Source organism: Lepeophtheirus salmonis, chromosome 6 (genome assembly GCF_016086655.4).
Source record: "Lepeophtheirus salmonis chromosome 6, UVic_Lsal_1.4, whole genome shotgun sequence".
NCBI lineage: Eukaryota > Metazoa > Arthropoda > Copepoda > Siphonostomatoida > Caligidae > Lepeophtheirus > Lepeophtheirus salmonis.
In genome coordinates this window covers 1,989,693-2,004,863 of record NC_052136.2, presented here as the reverse complement: position 1 = coordinate 2,004,863, position 15,171 = coordinate 1,989,693, and the positions used below count along the sequence as shown (strand labels likewise).

General features: G+C 33.5%; 1 long non-coding RNA gene across 2 annotated transcripts; it reads left to right on the top strand.

The window, feature by feature from the left end:
• The first annotated feature begins 6,458 nt into the window (after window positions 1–6,458).
• Window positions 6,459–12,263, top strand: LOC121120884 (uncharacterized). Of its 2 annotated transcripts, none has more exons than XR_011780634.1 (4): window positions 6,459–6,660; window positions 6,721–7,258; window positions 8,195–10,926; window positions 10,964–12,263. It is a non-coding gene; the product is annotated as an uncharacterized lncRNA (long non-coding RNA). The 2 variants fall into 2 exon arrangements; XR_005865244.2 differs by having other exon boundaries at window positions 6,718–7,258.
• Window positions 12,264–15,171: the final 2,908 nt, after the last annotated feature.

Genomic DNA, 15,171 nt, shown 5'->3' with positions numbered 1-15,171 from the left:
AAGGTTATCTCTGTTCTAGAGGCCACGTACGGGGCCAACAGGGACGTCTGGACCCAAGATGGGACTCTGGTCCACACCAGCAGAGTGATTCCAAAATACCTAGAGTACAAACTAGGATGTGGGGGTATTTTACCCCCGCATCGCAGCACCTGAATCCCCTGGATTCCTCCATGTGGAAGCACGTGGAGACCTGTGCTGTCTTCCACAAAAATATTGATGATCTAAAGGCTGCTTTCTCCGAAGTGTGGACCGCCATGGAGGACAACTACGTTAAGAGGGGCTGCTCCACCTTTAAGAATCGTTTGCACAAAACCATAGGTGCTGAGGAGTCAATTTTTAGAAAATAAGAAATGAAATAAATATATACTTTTTTAGTCATGAAAAAAACTTCCCTCAAAAAAAAAAAATAATTGCAGAATTTCCACGCGCCCGGTATATTAAATTAGGGTAACCAACCGTCCATTTGAGCAGCGAATATGTTCCCTTTTTACAAACCATTAACCAATAAAAATTTCCTAAATCTATTAACAAAGTCGCACAGGCTGTAAAAAGAGAAAATGTCCGGACAAATGAAGGCGGTTAATTACTCAACATAAAGCAGCAAATTCCATCTTTTTTTGCTGACAGTTAGGCCTCTCCACTTTAAAAAAAGGTGAGCAGAATTTATGATTGAACTTATGTATAGTCCCTTCTGCCATTTCTTCTATTGCAGAAAAAGCCATTTCCTATCTATATATTGGCTATGTAAGTTCATCCTTTTTCTCTACAACATATCTTGAATAAACTTTCTCAATGAAATTATTTCACTTTGAAAAAATTCCATGAATGAAAAGAGAAGTATTGTAAGATACTGATATAACATTGGAAGCAATAGTACACACGTATGTAAGTACATATTATAACCTAATATTAAATAATATAAACATAATCTGTATAAAAACTAGTGTAATTAGGTTACGGTCCTTCAACCCCTTAACAGATTGATTCATTATTCAAATCCATGTAAATTTATTGGAGAAACAAATTCTACAATGTAACATTTATTTTGTGTAAAAAAAACTCGTCATAGGACCATTAAAAAAAAAAATCCCGATGCCGATTCCAGTAAAAATGAACGATGCTGATTCCAACGCGGATCTAGTAAAAATTAGCAATGTCGATTTCAATACGGATTCTTTTATATTTAAAATAATAGTTAAAAATACAATAGTGCTATCTAGGGCGTCCACAGGATTACATTTTAGGGGCCTAGTTTTCGGAATTTTTTAGAAAAAAAAATGTAAAATGAATTTGCTGAAAAAATTTTAAAAATTAAATTTAAAATAATGAATTTTTTTGATAAACATTTAAAAAATACGTAGTTATTCATAGAAAGTTACATTTTTTGGAATGTTTTTTTTTTTTTTTGAAAAAAATATTTGAAATATTTTTTTATATTTTGGAATAGAAAGTAAAAACTCATTTAATTTTTTTGGGGTATTTTTTTCATATCTTTTTTTAATAATAGTAATAAATACATGGATGTGCCGGTAAATTGGGACATTTTTTAATGGGCTATAAGACTGAAATTTAAATTTTACATAATTTTTTTTTTTACACAAAAGTTGTTCATCCATCGATAGAAATTTTATTTTATTCGATGTGCCTCTTCAAGTGTTTGTAGGAAGTCAACTTCAATTCGTTCTTTACCGCCTTCTGGGCTGTTTGTGTGCTGACGCTGCGGTATTTTGCGAGTACGGTAATCGGCATCGTTGGGTTTGCCTAAATCGATCGTTTGAGGCCCTTCAGAAATATGGGATTCCTCTTCTTGTCGCTTTTTGACTTGTGGGACTTCCGTTCAGACTCTCTGGTTAGATTCCACTTGTCGTAGATCCTGTACATCTTCGACTTGGGGTTCGATAGCGTTTTGGAGATCTTGGGAGGCTTGTGTCCCGCACGAATCATTTTGAGTACGGCCAACCTTTTCTTTTGCTCCTTGTTTGTTTGTTTACCTATTTGAACGAAACAACTAACCTCACATTGCTTATTAATAAAAAATCCTGTAAAATTTTACTTATCCTAAGTTATATATTATTATATTATAATGTCCCAATTTACCTGGACATCCATTTAGTTAAATAACAGTAATAAATAAGAATTGGAATCTCAAATTAAACATTTTTTCCCCGATGCCGATTTTAGAAAAAAACACCTAATTCTCCGATCCCGACTAATTGTCACATCATTAAAAATGACCATAACTGAGATAATATAAAATAAATATGTAGCCCTTATTCCTGAGAAACAGCATATTAGCTATTGATATTTGAAATTTTGTAGGAGGGTTGAAGTCATTAATCATCATCAATCTGCTACGAGAGAAGAATTAAGACGAATTTGAAGATCCATGGATCTTGGATCCATCTTCTATGAAAGTTACTTCTTTAAAACAATCCATGAATCCCATTTGTTCATTCCTGGAGATTACAATATTTATGTTTTTACTTTCTAAGAAATATTTTCAATTAAGTGAAGTTTGGAATAGATAATATAAATTATGCGCAAAGCACCATAAAATATCTATATCTGTCTAAAAATAAAACACATCGAAAGTGTTCATTAAGGTTGCAGTTACCCCAGCATTATCATAATCAGCAGACTTTAATTTGTGTGCTGCATCTAGGTAAGTAGAATACAAATACAAAATTTTAGAAAATTTGGTTCATATATTCACCTATTGCACAATTACAATTTGTAAACGCGTAAGAAGCAAAACTTGTTTGTTATTTTAAAAATACGTATGAACGTAAAATATTCCTATGATCAAATAGTGATTACCTCGTTATATAATTTTGTTTTGTCACACAACTTTCCTTGATTGTAGCAAGCAATAAGTGATCACGCCTAGACCGTTTATTAAAAAAAGAAGACATTATTAAACTTCAGACTATACAAATTTGAAATTAAATTGCAATATATATATTATATCCTTAAGTTTAGATTGACCTATGGCCCACGAATTTTTAAAAATGATCTCATTTGACCCACAGAATTATATTTTGTCCACACTCCTCTAAAAAGATACTATTTAATTCATATAGGGATTTTAAAAATAGCAGGGGCGTCCGCAGGATTTGAGGTGGGGGAGGGGGCTTGGTGTTTTTTTTTCTCCCCACAACGAATGCCCCCCTTCTGTGAACGCCCTTGAATATGTACATCAGTTTGATTATATTCAAGAAAATGAATTTCTAAATGTAGTTTGATCATATTTTGATTTTGAAAAAGGGATTACATTCGTTTTAAGGGAGTTGAAGTTAATACGTTTAAGACTAAAATATCAATAAATTAGAATCTTCTTCTTTCGTTTGATAATATGTTTTAATTTTGTGTTGCTGTTTTTTCTTAAATAATAAAAAAAAATTAGACTTTCTTTATTTGCTTAAATTTGAAATATTTTAACCCATATAGAATCGAATATTTCATCAATTAAAAAAAAGAAGTCCCTGGTTGCTCTAGAGAAAAAATGAGATTAATAAAAAAGGGTACTTGGTCAATGACAACCTACCTTTTAGAAGAAAGTTGCTCCCGTATTTTATAATTTTTTTAAGCCATTTAATATACTTTTGGAAATGTGTCCATTTTGTTTAATAACTTTATCCACAAATATTCCTCCAATATGAAAGTCGTTATCTTTGTTTTACTACATAATTTTTTCTCAAAAAAAACCCCCAGAAAAAGCCTAAAATGAGGCAATAGGATTACTTCCTTCAAACCATCAAATAACTATATAATAATAATTATTGGAAAATGTTCACAGCTGAACAATACATAATTCAAATTCAACCAATCAACATTCACACCACTGATCATGGTGTTACCCAAGGTGAGGCAGCAAGGAAATTCTACGCTTGTGTTTTTTCATTATCAAGAGAAGAAGGAAAATTTAATGACGTCACTGTTGAGGCACATAGCACTCTGTCCTATATAATTGTAAAGTAATAGTTTTAAATCCAGGCTTAATTCATTTAAGGCAACACAAATTAAGTGAATAAATTAAATAAATAAAAATAAAATTAATTTATAGTACATAATGCTAAACTTAGGACCATGCCAAAAAGTATAAAAAGCAATAATATTTAACTTATATTGATATTAATATCTATAAAAGTAAATCCTTTCCAATACTTATTTTGATTGTTATGAAACTTATAGAATAATGAAATCAATTTCAGAACTAATTATTCAAAAAGACTAACATTAATTTGCATATTAATAATTATGAACTATGTTTATGTAAGCTTATATTAATATGCTTTATGTATATTATCTAATTTGCCATTTTATTACTTAATATTAGAGTGGTGAATAAAAGAATTGAAATAAGTAAAAATTATAGCATATATCTTTTTTTACATGCATACATTAATAATAAATATTGATTTATAAATTTAAGTTTTCTCAGAAAAGCACTTACGTTCTTCAGTTTGACCTTTTTATTAAGGTTATTTACTCTAATTCTTTTTCTTGTTTTCACAAAGGAAAAATGACGATGACTTCATTAGGCAAGTTAGGATATAATTCAATTTGATGATTATGCAGCCTTTCAAATACGTTTGGGTTTTTGTCAATTGCGTCTTCATAGTTACAATGAATTGCTTTGAAAGGTTTTTCAGAGACAGTGAAAAAATTTGTATATGTGAATCTGAGGGTTTTGCCTCTTAGTCAAAGGCCTCAGGACTCAGTGATCCTGCTACAAATCTTGATGAGCCATTCATGATCAGTCTTTGTTTTCGAGTCCATAATGATTTCCTGAGAGAAGCAAAGGGAATATGGAGTAAGAGAACTGCATCACTTTTTAATTTCTTCCTCGAGATTCCGCTGAAAATCATTGGATGTAAAATTCGTATCACAAACCTTTGCATTCTTAATATTAACTGTGTCTGTTCTCCTGCAGACTGACATCCAAAGACGCTTGGAGCATCCCATTTTTCTGAGGAAATACAAAATACTGGACATCCCAAGGATTGGGACAGCAAGTCATGGCACAAACCCGCTTTAAGCCTCGAAATAATGTCATTTTTGCTAAAGAGATCAAAATTAGCGCATTTCATAGTAGTTAAATTATCTGAACTGCCACAAAGGTGACGTCACTACGCCAGATGAGTCATCTAATGCCAACCAGACTGCCTTAGAAGATCATTGTTGCCTCACCTTTATATATAGCACCTTGGTGTTACCTCACTAGTCTAAAAGTTGTTCACAATTTGGGGAGAATTGGCTAACTACTAGTGTTGAGACTCAGTCCAAGACCGATTATTTTTAAAAGCTCATGAACGACTTAGGTCAATGGAATACGGGCTCAGGAGAAATATCCTCTTGAAGTCAATGTGCGTAGGTTCGTGCCCAAGTGATTCTTGGAGAAAGAAATATATTTTATGCATATGGATTTCCCCAAAAGATTCCTAGGTTAGATGAAGTAAATTGTAATACTATAATATTTACTTGTATTTAATCAGTGCAACTCCATTTAACCAATTAAAGGAACATAAAAAAAAAATAAAAAAACCTCCTTTAGCTTTGGTTTGTCGATATTTCTGTTTTTTTTTTAAAACCCTAATCAGTGTTATCGACGTTGATTGGTTGACCTAAAATTGTCACCTGTTATGACGCTTTTAAATATTTCCAAAAACTATTGGATATTTATTCGATTGTTGGAGCAAGCTGAGAGGGTTGGAAAGAGCAAAAGAAGATTCTTAATTTCCTCAAGAACAACAAAAATTCGGGTAAAGTTCGTCGTTGATGCTATTGTGGAACAGTGCTTCATCACGACCGAACATCCAGACAACGTCTGAGCTTCAGTGATACATGTATTCAGATAAAAAAAATCCAATGGTCAGCAGAGGTGAAGTCTGGCCACCCATTTTATGTAGACGAATGAGGGCTCAATCCAGATGGTTACATTGAACTTTTGGATAGGAAAGTGCTACCTTAGGACAAAGAAAAATTATGGGACAACTTCTTTTTTCCCAAGAAGGAGCTCCATGTCATCGCACCGCTAAGAACCAGGTCTTCCTGAGAGATAACTTTTGGTACATCAACATGTGGCCGCCCTCCTCTCTAGAAGCGAACCACTTGGACTACTCTATCTAAGCGCGTCTGTGCTACTCCTCATAGGAGAGTCCAGTCTCTAGAGGCTTCCATCAAGAAGGAGTGGAACAAGCTCGAGGCTCACATATTGAATAAAGTTGTGCCAAGCACCATTTACAGATGATTTTGTCATATAAATGTCCTTACAAAATATCTCGTTTCAATTTTAAGCTGGAAAAATTTAAATAAAAAAAATGCGTACTACACGATAAGATCAACCCTGTAGTGACGTCATGTATGGTCAAAGGCGACATCTTGCGTAGGATAGAGATACTAATACGATAAGTAATCTAGGCAAGCAAACATACACAGTTTGCCTTTTTTATAGCTTTAATAATAAGCTGGAGAAGGAGTAGGCACATTAACACTCAACAGCTGATAAAAAACACTTTTTAAATTTGATGTTGTTAGTGGGTTGACTCTCCCTAGATGGATTCCAATAATATCATACCTACATGCATTATACATGATATAAGCAACACACATTTTCCAACTTGACAACACTCTCTCAGCTTTACACCTACTTAGTTATGAGTATATTTATAATTATCTTATTCATGTTGCTATTAATATATATATTATACGTTTCAGCAGACAAAATGATAGTTTGAATTAGTGTTGTATCCAGTTGTTAAGGATCGACTCGAGTGGATAAATTAAGATAGAGAAAAAAAGAGACTAGATTAAGTAGCTGCCTAATAATGAACAGCTGCCCATTTGTTAATTTATATTCAATGAAATACTACTTCTCATTAAGGTTGTATCCGTCCCGGATCTGGACTCGTCCCCTATTTACAGTGTTACCTCACTAACACAAAAATATAGAGTGTATTTTGTTGTCCCCTGTGCATGTTTCTGTCCCCCCTCCCCCTCCTAAACAGTGTTCTGAACGTTCATTGGTTTGAATTATGTCACATTAAGTTGTGAATAATTCCCAAACATTATTTAGTAATAGTTATGTAATTGGAAACAATTAAATAACTACTTCCAACTGGTTGTGGGATGATTCATTGAATGTAACGGGTGTCAGGAAAATATGGTAAAAAAAAGAGGAAAAAATGGCAATATTCTTTTCAATTAATATAATATTTAAATTAATATAATATTAAGCAAAAGCAGTGATTTCCACGTCGTTGTGCGATCCAGGATGTATGAGTAGAAGAGAAGAGTCAGGGAGGCCCTCAAACGTCAGGTCGTTGGAGAGCGCCAGGAAAACTGTAGTTGGAGTTGATTTTTTTCCACGTAGTCATTTTTCCTTTTTATTTCTCACAATTTTTCCTCCGAAACCTAGGTAACGCCCTGTAGTATCAGTAGTTGACAAACGTCCCAAATTTTAGAGCGATCTCTAAGAGGCATCATATTCACTGATATTGTAATAAAGTACCTCAATTTACTCATAGGGGATGAGCAAACTGAATATGTATAAATACATTCGCAAGGTGGTGTGACAGTAGCTTGTTGTTTACAGAATGGCGTATGCTCAAAAGAATTTTCACGGCGCCCTCTTATTGAGAAACATACTTACATGCTATATATTTATTAAATAATTTTATCATTCAAGGAGTTGTTTTATTTTGCTACAAGACGGCGCCACTCTATGTTGCTTTGTTTACAAAATGAATATAAGTAAATAACGATAATACCCTTTTCATTTAGTTTATTAAAATTTAAAGTATATTTAATGTACGAAAATTGTTTGCCATAAATATTAATTTAGATTTAATAATACCTAAATTAGGCTTATTAAAAGTATAAAAGATTGATGAATGATGCCGTACCTTATAGATATACATATATGATGATGTCATTTATCAAAAATTGTTATATAAGACAGTATTTGCGTCCAATTCGGACGTGTCTTTAAAATTTAGGACGAACCCGTTTTGACACCGATACATCTTTACATACTTTACATTTGCAGAGATTTTTTTTGTTGCATTTTTTTAGCAACTGTGAGATCTAAAATTTGCTTCAAAACCGTAGAATATGTATAGTCTGTGTTCTCCCAGATTAAAAGAACATCCTTAGTAAAACACTTAAGCAGGGGTGTACGCACGATTATATACAGGATGGACAAAGTACATCAGGAATAACTTTAACGGCTAATTATGAGACTTGGATAGGTTTTGTGATAAAATATTTAATACTTGTTACACGTTAAATGTGTTAACTGTCGAATTTAAATAGATTTTTTTGAGTATCTCGTCGTTCAAGCATGGAAATAATCAGGAAAATTTCCAGCATCGAAGCTCGCCGCGTGGGACACTCTGCACAAGAGATAATTTCCTTTTTCAAATATCCAAAATCAACAGTTTATTACGTGATTAAGGCCTTTGATTTGATGAGGAGGGAAAGACGGAGAGAGCAGCTGATTCAACAAGAACTTATGAAATCCAAACTATATCAAAAATGCCCTCAGGATTGACATGCATTTCTTATCTAGGGTCAAAGCCTCAAAACATCTACTAACAGAGCAGAATAAGGCAGATAGAATGAGCAAAGGCAAGATTCTTATTAATCAAATGAAGAGCAAAGGTGGTTACGTGCGGATTTTTTTCGGACGAGAAAATCTTCCCCATTGACGCCAAGCAACAACGTAAAAACAATAGATGGATCTGTCCAGACCTTGATGAGGTCCAACTAGTAATGAAAAAAAAAGAATCCGGCTTCGGTTATGGCCCTAGCGGTCATCAGCATAGAGGGATAAATTATGCATAGGCATAAGGAGCCCCAGGAGTTCTACAAGGACGTTCTCAAGGACATGTTCATCCCATGGATGAATGAAGTCAGTGAAGGGAAGCCATATATATTCCAGATAGACTCATCTGCTCATAAGGTCAAGATTTTCCAGGAGCTCTTAATACAAAATGTGCCAGATATTGGTTTTTACCTGTGGAGCAGGCCACCTGCAAATATAATGATGCCTCAGTTGAAGCTTTGAAGGCCTCCATCGTCAAAACAATGAAGTACATGGATCTGTACGAGGTAGCGAAGACATGCTAGGCATTCAGGTGCCGTGTACAGATCGTGATCGAGAACAAAGGCTTTCATTATAAATAATCATTTTAAATTTAATGTGGCTTTCAAATGTATAAAAAGTTATCTTTCTATCTCTTTTGCAAGTCTCATAATTTAAATTATTCCGGATTTACCTTCTCCACCCTGTATATAATCGTGCGAACACCCCTACTTAAGTGTGTTACTATGGATGTTCTTTTTTCTTTCTTGGTTTTTGGAAATATTCTAGAAATTAAAATGTTTTTCAAAAATCCATAGCAATTCACAAAAAATTAAATTTTTTAAATTTTCTTTCCATCAATTTACAGCTATTTACTTAAAATTATATTATTTGTAAAAATATTTGAAAAATCCACAGCTATGCTCAAAAAATTTCAAATATGAATATATTTTGAAAAAAAATTTATAAAACCGTATATTCAAAAAAACTTTTATTTTTGGGTAATAATTTCAAATATTAAGCTTTTGGAAAAAAAAAAATTCAAGTTTTCCAATTTTTGCTCTAATTTTCCCGAATAACCATTTTGCGTAATTTTTTTTCATTCTGAATAATTTTTTTAGTAAAAACAAAAAATCCTTCATTTGGGGGAGGCTGCAGTCCCTCCAGCCTATCCCCTTCAAACGCATTTGCTTAGGGACTGTGTCAATAAACTCAAAACATTTTATGATGTTTAGTGATAAAAATCGTTCCCAATAATTTTGCCTTAAACTATTTCGCCTTAGGACATTTTACCTAGAAACAATTTTGCCTCAAGGATATTTCCCCTTAATATATAAATAAATGAGTTTAATTTTGTGTTAAAATTGATATTCCACTTGAATTTTTAAATAAAAATATGCTATGTTTATTACTATAAAATTCATTTAATGTTTTTCTGTTGGAGTAATGATGGAAATATGGTTTTGCCTCATATTTTGCAAGATTCCATTCTAGTAGGAATAATTCATCACTACTACTAATAATATTAACGGAGAAGTAAATAGCAATTCTTCTATTCAAATCGTTGCCGCGTCATTATTTCTCTTTATACTAAATTTATTACCTTTTTTTTTTGTTTATGTTTCAAATTCATTACATAGTGAGATATTTTTGGTGTATGCATTGAAATTTTGATGGGATGATTACGTCATTTTTTCTACATAAAGCAACCATTTAATGCGTTTTATAGTAATACACATTACATTTATTGATTTAATAATTCCAAAACTCACGTACAAGTCTCTTTTATTTATAGATTAAGGCGAAATATACTTGAGGCAAAATGTCCTAAGACCAAATGGTTTAAAATGTCAAATTTCTTGATACAAAATAAACTAACACAATAAAAATCAAACCGACCCAATAAGAAAATATTTGGTAGACTCTGGTTTTTTCTAATTTGAAAATTGACTCATCATTAGAGATAGGACAGGTCTTGGACTCAGATGCATAGTACTATAATTTGGCTTATTAAAGATAAAGTGGAGTTTGGATCCGGATTCGAAGTATTTGGGTAGTGTAACGGTAAATTTGTATTCTCTCAGATCCGAACAGGCTTTGATACTCAAACTTGCTACGGATCTTAATCAGCTTAAAGTATTTCTTAATACGTACTCCTTATTTAAAAAAAAAAATATTATCTTTCTCGAACACAGCATCTCTTGATTAGTGCTAGGAGCGACATCTACATCAACCTTTACATAACGTAGTTATTCTAATCTTATTCTATTAATAACTTATAATTTTTATTCGTAATAACATTGGATCATTCAATTGTTTCGACAGGGGTGATCAGAAAAAATGTCGAAACAAGTATCCGTCGAATTACTCGGGTCCGAGAAAATATGGATCCGTTGTATCCTTACTAACTATTTGAGTCAAGTCAAAACAATTCGATAATTTTTCGCTTCGAGACAGTAGTCCTTTGATTAAAATGATCATTAAATACTTTTACATTATGGAAATATGTCAAAAACTGTATTATGTTCTTGTCAAGAGTCCACAACATTAACCTACTAACACAAAAATATACAGGATGAGGACTCAAAATTTAGAATCCTCTAATTTGGTGCCATTTGAAAGAGCTGACAAATAGCTTTAATTTGATGTTTGTTTTGTTTTTGTGCAATCAAAAATGTCCGAGCCACAAGCAAAATGGCAGAGGGTGTGCAATCTTCTCTGTCCATGAATCGACAATTGGACGCTGTTTTGAAGAGAAAAAAATGATCGCCTCTAGGCTGAATCAAGAGCTCAGGTCAAGGGAACCTTCAGGACCAAACATCAAGTTCAGGTCATGGTCCTCAGCGTCGTGCACTCCAATGACAGCAAGATGCCTCCCTACTTCTTTGGTGCCAACGAGAAAGTCAACAAGGACGTCTAATACAAGGTTCTCAGTTACCATGTCTTGCCATGGTTGAAGAGCTCGTTCCCCAGGGAAACTATGTGTTTACCCAAGACGGCGTTCAACTACACACGCCCAAGAAGGTGCAGCAGCATTTCTGCAGAGAGAACATGGCTGTTTTGTGACCGGCAGATTTCTGGCCTTAGTCCTCATCTAACGTGAACCCCCTGGACTTTGTTGTTTTGTGCATCTTTGGTGGAAAGACATACACCACTTCTCACACGAATGTCGTTACTGTGATGGCCCTGATCACAGACGAGTGGAATAACTTGTTCTCGTACTTCGTCAAGTCCAGCTGTGCTTCTGTGCGTCCCTGTATTGAAACCATCATTTAGAATGGAGGAGGACAAATTGAATAAAAAGTGTAGAAAATTGCTGAGTTACCAACTGTTGCTTCAAAAGTTTATCATAGAAATAGCACATAAATAAAAAGAAGGAGAAGTGAAAACGGTTTTTAAAACTTTTTAATTTTTGATTCCTTACCTTGTACATGGCATTTTTTTTTGTCAGCTGTCGATGTTTCTGTATCCCCCCTCCTAATTAGTGTTTTGAACGTTGATTGGTTGAATTAGAGTCATTTCTTGTGAAACTGTGAACAATTTCCACCAATTTGGAAGGATTTTGCTAACTACGGACTGATTTTGAGCATTCTATCAGTTTCTTTTAGCGTGAAAAGTTGCATGATAGTACAAAGGTAACAACCTGATCGCTTATACAAAAATATTAAGTTTATTTTCTTATGAGCTGTCGAATTTTCTGGTTCCTTAGCCCTAATGAACGTTGATTGGTTGAATTCGCTCATGTTAAGCTATGAACAGTTCTCAACATTTCTTAAATAATAATTTCCTAGTTGGGAAGAACTGACCAAGAATTAATAAACTACCAACTGATTTTGAGTTTTTTTCTGTTTTTTTTCACAATAAAGGTTGCATCAAACTACAAATGTAATACATACGCATACACTAACACAAAAATTTAATGTTTGTTTTGTTGTCAGTAGTCGATGATTCTGTCTTTTTCTACCTAATGAGAGTTTCTCAACGTTGATTGCTTGAATTAGAATGAATAAGGTCTTGTTAAGCTATGTATCATTCTTAACAATTATTGGATAATAGCTCTATACTTTTTGAAGAAACGAACAACTGATTTTGAGCCCTCTCTCTGTTTTTTTCCCAAATCAGACTTTCTGAACGTCGATTGGTTGAATTTGAATGATCACTTGTTATGCTGTGAACAATTCTCAATAATTATTGGATAATAATTCCATATTTGGGAAGAAGTGTCTAACTAATACCAACTGATTTTTTTCCTTCCTCTAACTGTTTATTTTAAAACAAAAGGTTTTGTGATACAATGCAGGTAAGTACGTGAGTCAATACACTTTCTTATATTAATACATAGTAATAAAATATTACATTATTTTTATTATTATGAAATATCACTATCCCTTCAGATGAGATATAAAAATTCGATTAAATTAATTTACAACAATATACTATTATACACTTGACAAAAATCTTTTCTTTTTTTTTTAAATATAAAAAAACTTTACTATCATTTTTGTCATTATAAAATAACCTTATAATTTGTAGGGTAGACCGGGAGGGACACAGTTGTAGGACTTTGTTGTTGTCTCAATTACTCAGAGACGTTTTGACAGAGACACGTCAAAACTTGACAGGACATATTTACATATATCTGCTATGATTGGAATCTTTTAAGAGATTATGATAATAACTATTTTTGCTTACACAAATAAGTATTATTATATATTGTGGACCGTCAAATGTTAGAACGTTCTTGTAGACGAAGAGAGTTGCAACATATAAAAATATCAAGTTTAAGTTAAAATTTGAGATAATTAGTCTAAATGATATTTTTTGGTCAATAAATGACTAGAACCTTTTAAGTCGTTGGGTTACTACAGTGGCGTTCATTGGGGGGTTAAGGAGCTGTAGCCCCTCTTTCCCTACAAATCAAGGAATAAGCCTCATGATTACTCAAAAAGGATCGCTTTCCGAGAAATATTTGAAATGGCAAAACAGGTAAAAAGTCAAAAAAAACTTGAAAATTTTAGTAATATAATTTTTTGGGGGTTTCTAAAAATATTTTCATAAAAAGTCAAATATCCGAATTCATGTGCGGCTAATATTTTTGAAAATTTTAGTAATATAATAAATAATGATTTTTAGTGGACAGAACTCAATCAGTCCTTTCAAGAAGTTTGATATAGACCCGCCTCAAACAAAAATTCGATCTAGATAGGTCCTAAATAAGCATTCGGTCCAGACAATCAAATTTCACATTGCTATGTATTAGGAAAAGATTGATAATTCAATGTTGATGACGTGTCTTTTTTAAATTGTGAACATCCATCTACATTAACGTCATATGCAGTTAAATATATTGTTTAAATTACCAACCGTTATTATTTACCTATTTTAACGCACAAAGTATTGAAGTCCATGGCAGGATCCGGGTTGAATCAGGAAACAAGTTTATTCAGTATTAATTATGATTTATAACCCAAAAAACACATTTTAATTAATGTATCCACCCTCAGAATTTATGGTAAGCTCCAGGCGTTGGCGGAATCTGCTCAAGATACTCTGGATGTACTCGGCACTCATAAAGGTCAAAGCCTTGTTGAAGGAGGTGTTCAAGGTGCAAGTGCTGTTATGGCGTCTCCTGTAGGCCTTGGACTCTACGTGCCTCAAAATAGAATAGTCTAAGGACTGAGGTCTGGGCTCTGCAACGCCCAGAATTCCTTTGCCCAGAAGTGCATGTTAGCCCAGAGCTACTCTAGGGGTTTCTTTGCTATGTAGGAAGGTGCTCCATTTTGTTGGGACACCCAGGGAGAAGCGCCAACGATGGATTTGATTCATGGGGGACTTTGGCATCAAGAATTTTGACGTACTCATCAGCCTGTATCCTAAAGGGAACCACACGGGATTCATGGCCTTCTCATTGAATGGAACCAGACCTTACGTCATCTCTGAAGCAGGTTGTTTCAATGTGCTTCAATTTGAGGTACCAAAAAGTCTGTTACCATGGCGCGATAACGTCTTCCCGATCTTCGGCTAAACTCTCGGCTACGGCCGCAATGTTTTCTACGCTGCGAGTTGTACGTAGCCTACCTGATGACGGGATATCCCAGCAAGTTGCTGCACCTTCAAATTTTTCAATTATTCTGCAAATTATGGACTCTGAAGGTCGATTATTTGGACCATAAGTTGGGCGTTTTTTGCGAAAAACTTCTTTCACAGAACGCTGATTTTCATAGTAGAATTGAACAATTTGTACACGTTGTTGAGGCGTATATCTTTCCATGAAGAATTGTAAAACAATACTGATTAAAAATGACGTATGAATTTGACAAAAACTTGTGCGCTCCTGTCCAAAAATCATTACTGGAAAAAAACACTCGTTTTGAATTTTGTTTAGAAAAATATGGGATAAAGAAACGATTTTACAGACAAATTACTTTTATGAAACTTATATATGAATGATTAGGGGAAATTTTTTATTCTTTATGTATATAGCGTCCGCAGAATTTTATTGGAAGGGGGGAGGGGTGTTGTAATGTTTTATTTTTTTGAAAAACCTTTAAAAAAGAAATCCTAAAAAAAAAAATCCCCCTAGTTTC